The following is a 7,526-nucleotide window of genomic DNA, read 5'->3' as shown; positions in this document are numbered from 1 at the left end:
GATTACTGGTCTTCATCTTTTTTTAAGTATCTTAGTGGTTAGTCTTCATGGCTTTTCCTGATTTCTTAGACAAATATACCATACCTATTACACATTCAATCACAGATTCTTTACTCCTCCATGGGTTTCCTGTATGTTTTATCCTATTGGTCTAAACCATGTAAAGCAAAAAAACAGAGATGGTTAGAAATTAATATTACTGAATATTACTCCTGCAACATAAGTAACTAATGCCACATCTATCTCTTAACATGTGTTGTGGTTTATCCCTGGCAGGGAGCTCACTGTCACATATACTTGTTCTACTCAATGGGGTGGAGGAAGGAATCAGAAGAGTAAAGGTAAGACAACTCATGGGGTGATTAAAAAGCTATTTAATGGGTAAAGTGAAAGCTGTGCATGCAAGGCAAGAAAAAAAAAATAAGTTAATTCACTACTTCCTATCAGCAGGCAGCAAAACAGGCCTCCATCACATGTAACCCTAACCCTAATCCTAACTATACCTTGGGAAGACTAATGCTATACATTGCAGAGTGTGTCCCTGTTTTCAGCCTTTTCTCCCATCTCTATATGCTGAGCATGTTGCCATATGGTATGGGACATCAGCTAAGGTCAAATGTCCTCACTGTGTCCCCTCCCAACTCCTTGTGCACCACAGCCTCCTTCCTGGTGAGGTGGGATGAGAAGCAGAAAAGGCCTTGGCTCTGTGCAAGAGCAGAAGCTGCTCAGCAATAACTAAAGCATCCCTGGGTTTTCAATATTGTATCCAGCACAAATCCAAAGCACAACCTCATATCAGCTACTGTGAAAAAACTTATCCCAGACAAACCTAGTACAATCTGTCACCTATTTTCATAAGCAGTGCTGTGATCCTGTCCTGAGAAGCATAAGGTTTAAGTGGGAAGTAAAGCATATATAACTTTGATAACTATGAAAAAAAAATTTATCCTCACACATCACATTTAAATAGGAAGTAAAGCATGTATAACTTTGATAACGATGAAAAAAAATTATCCTCACACATCACATTTCAAGTTTTCCTCCTCGTTGTTGCAAATGAATGTTTTAAGATTGTTTAAGGAATCACATGCAAAAGTATCAGTAAAAACAGGTTTAATATAAAAACAAAACCAGAAAAAAGTTTGTTGTTAAAATTCACTGTACTGCTTACTAGATTTTTAAAGTACACAGAGAAAAAGCCAACAAAAATCCAAAATAAATCAATCAAAAGCAAAATAACCACAAAACTATCTAGGTGGAAGCTGGGCAGAGGAGAGGAGAGGGGTAGGAGAGGCAGGGGCAGGGGAAGGGTTGAGGGGTACAGAAATGGATAGGAAAAGGTAAAGATAAAAAGGAAGATCATCCTGTTGAGTCACAAGGTTCAGAGTACACCCCCATGCTAAACTGAGCCAAAAATGACCAAAGAGTTTATGCTTAAAGGCCCAACTACGCTTAACAGCACTTAACTGATAGTTTAAGTTAAATAATTTAGCAAAGGATTAATGTAGAATTTACTGTATCACAACAGTAACTTAGTTACAGGCCTGACTTCCTACAAAGTTAAACTTCTTAGGAATCTATGAGAACAATATTCCTAAGTACATTTGCTATAGCATATTCACACTCATATGCACGCAGATATAAAGAGATTGTATACGTGATGAATTCCCCTCGAATTCAGTGAAATTTGGATGCCTTTGCATCTTCTCAAGGAGCAAAGTGCTGAGCCTTGAGGAGTGGGGGTATCAGCCCAGGAGAGGGAGATGCTGGCCACAGTGCGTGCGGTCCAGGAGAGCTCCAAGGGTCTCACTTTGGGCTGGTGTTTATAGGGTCACAAGGGTCTGGCTTTAGTCACAGAAATTTTCCATCCTGGCCACAATTCAGACTGGTAACTGTCTTTGAAAGTTTAATAATGAAAATAATATGTACTTGGATTGCTACCCAGGCATAAAAAATAAGTTTCCAAGGCTGTTTGCTAAAACACAGGAGCTCGTTAGACAGCACAAGTTCCTGGGAGCAGACAGTGCTTCTGATAAGCTCAAGAGAAGCTCAGCCCAGCTGCTGCTCATCAAGGCCAAGGACTAGGAAGTATTTCTCAGATCACAGTGTGGCCTGGGGAGTGGAGTAGATGCACACCATGCTCTTTTAGGGATTATAACAGTTTATTTGAAAGGGTCTTTTATATTTGAAGTGGAGTTTCACAGAAAGCAGTCCAGAGATATTGTGACAGTATGGTAATTGTAATTATTACTGCAATTTTAATAATACAATTCCACATAATGTTTTGCTAATTCTCCTTAATCATTTTCTGAGAAAGAAACTGGCATGGGATAAAAACATTATCTGCATCTTGAGGCCTTTTATAGCCTTTAGCTTTTCTCATAAGAAATTTTTCTTCACTAATACTAATTATTAAAAATAGATAAATGGATGACTTAGACTGAGTTATTAGACATTGGGAAAGTGAGATTTTTTTTTAATTAAGAAAATGTTAGTTTTAGTCATTCTCTTTCTAATATATATTCTAATTAATTAATTTGATTAAGACTGATAATGAGCATCAATTTTTATTTTAAGGTGATGCCTTTGTTCTCACTGGTATTCATTTTTTCCATAGAGATGATCCAAAATTCTGTCTCTGATTAAAAAATGTAATTGTAACTTAGTTATTTATTCAACATGTCACTCTTAATTCATGTCATGTTCTAAGTGGAAATTTATAAGTTCTCTACTTTAGAAGTTATAATATTGAAAAATTCATATTGATTTTGGATCTTCTGCTGGGTTTTCCTTAAGATTTTGGTGTACTTTATTGAGTTTGGAAAGTTGATTTGAATATATCTGAAAAAAATCTTAGCATGTTTGGGGATAAATTCTGACCCTACTGATGCTGATGGCTATACTCCAATGAAACATTAGCAGAGCAGGATTTCATTCTTGCTATATACCAAGTTTTGACATTAAGAGGAAGTGAATCACATTCTAGAAGTACTTATTTTCCTTACTGGCTATAAAAGAAATCTACCACAGATGTAGCTGAAGTTAGGTGAGGTGAACTCACTCAAAGTCATAGAGCCTTCTATCTTTTCATTGCATTACAGAAATATGAAATATATATTAAAAAAGCCCTCAGAAATGCTGCTTGTGTTTTTATATTAGCTATGAGCTCAGTTATGATTTATGATTTTTCTTCCAGAAGGTTGACAAATAAAACAAGAGGCTTTCTAATAGAGAAAGCTTAAGAAGGCACAAACTGTGAGCTAACAGTGAGCACACACATAAAACTCTGTAGGGAAATTACAATGCACTACTGTCAGTAGATAGAGAGTACTCTTGTGTCAAATATGGTCATTCTGTTGTTACATATCTTCATATACAAAAGTTTAAAAGGTGGATTTGAAGGGAGATGTTTAAGTTTTGAGGGAATATTCATAATAATATCAGTGTAAAAACTGAGCCTGAAATAAAATGTGAGATTTAGGAACTGAGGACAAGTCTGGTCTCTTAACACTTGGAAGTGGTAGGATGAATTAGCAAACAAGGAACTAGTTTCTTGAGCTGTTTTATGGAACAGCAAATGGAAAGATGCAAAAGGGCAAATATTAGAAATAAAGTGATGAACCAAGAGCTGCATTATTCTGAATATAACAAGTTGTGCTGAATCAGAATAAAAGATGTCATCACATTTAAGACATAAGTCTTACCTTCATATATGGACTGCAAAGGCTGTACTTTATATTTTAGGCATATTATTTGGGTGTAATCTTGAAGATGGGGAGAAAAAGTGGAGCAGAGAATGAAAACAGAGTGATATTTAAATTTATCTAAAAATTTGGAATCAAAGTGCAGATCTGTGAAACAACAGAACAGTGGTGCTGCTAGAATTTGTTTCCTTAGGGACATGAAAATCGGCAAGAGAGAGGAATGGGAGACAATAAATAATTAAATATCAAACAAGCAACAAAAAACACGAGTAGAGAAAGGAGAAGAAACAGGAGAGAGCAGGAAAAAAAGCAAGAAAGATAGAACTGGTGATGGTGTTCCATGAGCTGACAGGTCTGGCAAAATGAAGGTTCCGAATGTGCTCAAAAAATTTGCTAGAAGTGATAATTTCTTAACCACAGGGAGATTCACTGTGGGGAAAGGCAAGGTGAATGTAAAAAAGGGTATTTTAGGTGGTAAATGTTGGAAATAAAACTACTGAACCTTTGCAATAGGTCAGAAATTAGGAGAGATTTTTTTTTAAAAAATAGAAGTTAAGGCAGAAGAAAGTGGAGGGTCAGAGATGGTGTCCTACATGGAGAAGTCATCTTTAGAAAATTCTAGGTGTGCCCTTGCATCTGATTCATTCTATTACAGATATTAATGTACCTACACAGCAAAATGTTTCATCTTACTACACTGTAAGTGGAAACTTTTTTTCCTATGAAGGGAGAAAAAACATTATTTGGCTTGGCACACACTTTAATAACATTAATCATGGTGAACTCTTTTAGCAATACTGCGAGTATAATATAATCCACCAGGAATTCCACTGTAATTAAACTAATTTCATCCATATTTGTTATTTTATATTGACATTATTTTTTATTTTCTTTCTGATCTGCTTGCAGCATGCTTTACACATTTATCACAAAGGTCAGCATAGTTTAATGTATTCAATATAAAATTTTTAATGGGAAATCAGACAGTTTATAAAATAAAACGGTATTGTCTCTATTGGCCAGTAATGACATTTCAAACTTGACTATCGTTTATTTCTTATTCATGGCAGTGCAGAGTTGTCTCTGTCCCACAGAGACTTGGTGCTTCTATCCAGATTGTACTAGTGCCTACAGAAAATAAGTCTCATCTGAGTCTGGACAAAAAAAACTCAAAGAAAATCCATATTTCTATTTGATATCTATTCAGTCATCTCAGAAGTGAATTGAATTGAAGTATCTGTGTACTACATCTAACATACCTTTAAGAAGACAGACTCTGTCCTTCAGCACTAAGAAAACTGTGTTTCTGTGATTTTAAATCTCATCTCTATGATTGCTGAACAAAAACCATACCTTACACATCAACTTGAATTTCAGTATTGGTTCTGTGTCCACATAAATAAGTTATTTGATCATGGATATGGTTAGGTGAAAGCCTTTTAGGCTAGAAAAACCCTTGCTCTCATATAATGGGGAAAACCCCCATATATATCCAGCATGTTATTGCAAATTAGGTGGCATGGAGGATTACCATTCTAGTTGCAGAGCTCTGGATAAACGGTGACTTACAGCAAAGATTTAGAAAGGTCTGTGAACATTAAATGCAGCTATCAAACAGAGAGAATGTAGCCTTGAACTAAAGAATAAGCATCCTCCTGAGACTAAATGTTCTGTGTCCTGGAGATAATAAAATAAAACTTACTCATGATCTAATGTAAATAGGAAATATTCCAGAATCAAAATTATTCCAAAGCATTCTGATGTGTCTTGTATTTTAGCTTAGCAGTCTCAGCTGACATGGAAAAGTATCAACAACAGTTACATAAATTTGTGGTAACAACTACAATCCAAATATCTTTTTGGAAATCTAGGTCAATCAGTCACAGTTATAAGCTGCTTTACAAATATAGTAATCTTCAACCTTCAGCCTACCCAGAAGAGTCTTTTTTCAAAAGTAGAGCAGTGACCTACCTCTTTCCTGCAATAACCATATAGCTAGAGAACACTGGAAAAAGGAAATTTTGGTTGTAACTTTTCTTGAACAGGTGAGAGGGTTTAACTCATAGCACTTAGATCTCAGGAAAGTGACCTAATCACATCAGTATGAGATTTTTGGGAAATGGAGTAAATGCAGCATCCCCTCTGTTGACAATGGGATGGACATGGAACAAACAAAAGAAGGCCATATTCCCATGGGAAGGAACAGATTTGAGTCCCTGATCTTGGTCCTTGGTCCTCAAAAAATTTGCTCTACTATGATTTTCAAATGAAGTTGAAATTGTGTGCTTCAGATCTCAGGTTAAGATGTCTGCCTTTATCTCTCCTCATGTAGGTGTCCATAAGAAATCTAGATAAGTAAACTTTCCCTAAAGCTGTTGGAAGTGTAGTCAGCACAGTCAGGAGGACACCTGGCACAGCTGGTAAAATGTCTACTCTAAAATGAAGCAAATCACTCCCCAGGGTTGTGTGATCCAAGCTTTTCTGTGCATCTGATACCTTAATCTGTAAACTGGCTGCTTCACCTTCCCTGAGGCTCCTGAAGCAGGACATTTCCCTGCCCTAGGTTCAAGAGCCTCGTGGCTACTCTGAGTTTCCTTCCTGCCCTGCCTCTTTGTGTCCAATGTCTCGCACGCACCAAACTCCTCTGCAGTAATGGTTTGTGGGAAAGAAATCATGAGGCCCCCAGGCAGGTAAAAAGCCAGTCTGGTGTCCAGGGAAAGTGGGAACTGCATATAGAAATTTGCTCAGGCTGAGGAGGATCTCGACTCCAAGACTCACAGTTTCCAGGTAATTGTTAATTGCTAAATAAAGGATGGGGTGTAACTTCTCCCCTTTAGTCAATAAGCAGATACACCAAGGGTGTGCACCATAATGAGGAGGTTTGGTGCATAGCTAACAGCTCAGTCTTGGAAGCTGGGCAGGTTGCCAGCATTGATCTGCCTAAACCTGAAACATAGTAAAGCTTGGAAGGAAAACGTCTCTTTTTGCATTTCTTTTTCCTTTTTTTTTTGCAATCTTACAGTCTATACTGTAAAATAAATGGCCATTTACCAAATTGTTTATCATGGACGTCAGGTGCTTGCATTGTAACTTAGACAGAATTTGGGAGAGCTCCTCTATCCTACAATGTACAGTGTTAGTAGACCTGGCTCATAGATAGAAAATTTCTCGTGCATTTTTTTCTGGAAAGTGGATATGCACATACATAAATCAGTTATTTATTTATTTATACTCATAAATACATACATACATACATACATACATACATACATACATACATACATCTCTATAAAGGTACACCAAAGATCCAGCTTCTTTCTTTGTTTTACATTAACAACAACAGCGGAAACAACAACAAAAAGCATCAAAATAATTATATGGAAGAATAGTTCATATTTATTTTTGTAGGTGTTTCAGAATCCAAAGGCTGCAATCATGCCTTACTTAGGCTGCAGCTGTGATGGGATACCTCTGCAACAAGCTAGGTACGTGGCAATCTTGAAGTGGTGCATATACCTTGAAAGAACCAGAGATCTTGGTGTATAACTTACAGGGAAAAAAATAAAACAAAAAACACCAAAGAAAACTATCAATAATTATTTCAGAACTAGAATTGAACCTTTGAAGATGAATGCCAATGAAAATCAGTGTGAAAGATTTTTAAGCATTTCTAGAAGATTAGAAGCAGAAGGATTTGATGTTCCTGTAAGGATAATAAAGCAATGCCTTATTCCAGCAGAGTTTAGGAAATACTGTTCCTGTGCTTTATGCTGGTGAAAGGCATATACAATTTGCCCTATTTCCTATCCCTACTTTAAAGTA

At 36.5% G+C, this 7,526-nt stretch overlaps 1 long non-coding RNA gene across 1 annotated transcript in view; it reads left to right on the top strand.

Annotated features, from left to right (window-relative positions):
* The first annotated feature begins 308 nt into the window (after positions 1-308).
* Positions 309-7,526, top strand: part of LOC110467982 (uncharacterized) — a 67,892-nt gene continuing 60,674 nt past the window's right edge. Inside the window, exon 1 of the long non-coding RNA XR_002464963.1 lies at positions 309-341. This is a non-coding gene — a long non-coding RNA (uncharacterized LOC110467982). The remainder of the gene's footprint in view (positions 342-7,526) is intronic.

The sequence above is a fragment of the Lonchura striata genome, chromosome 3, assembly GCF_046129695.1.
Source record: "Lonchura striata isolate bLonStr1 chromosome 3, bLonStr1.mat, whole genome shotgun sequence".
Taxonomy (NCBI): Eukaryota; Metazoa; Chordata; class Aves; order Passeriformes; family Estrildidae; genus Lonchura; species Lonchura striata.
Note: the sequence above shows the minus strand (reverse complement) of the source record. Positions and strands in the feature narration are given on the sequence as shown.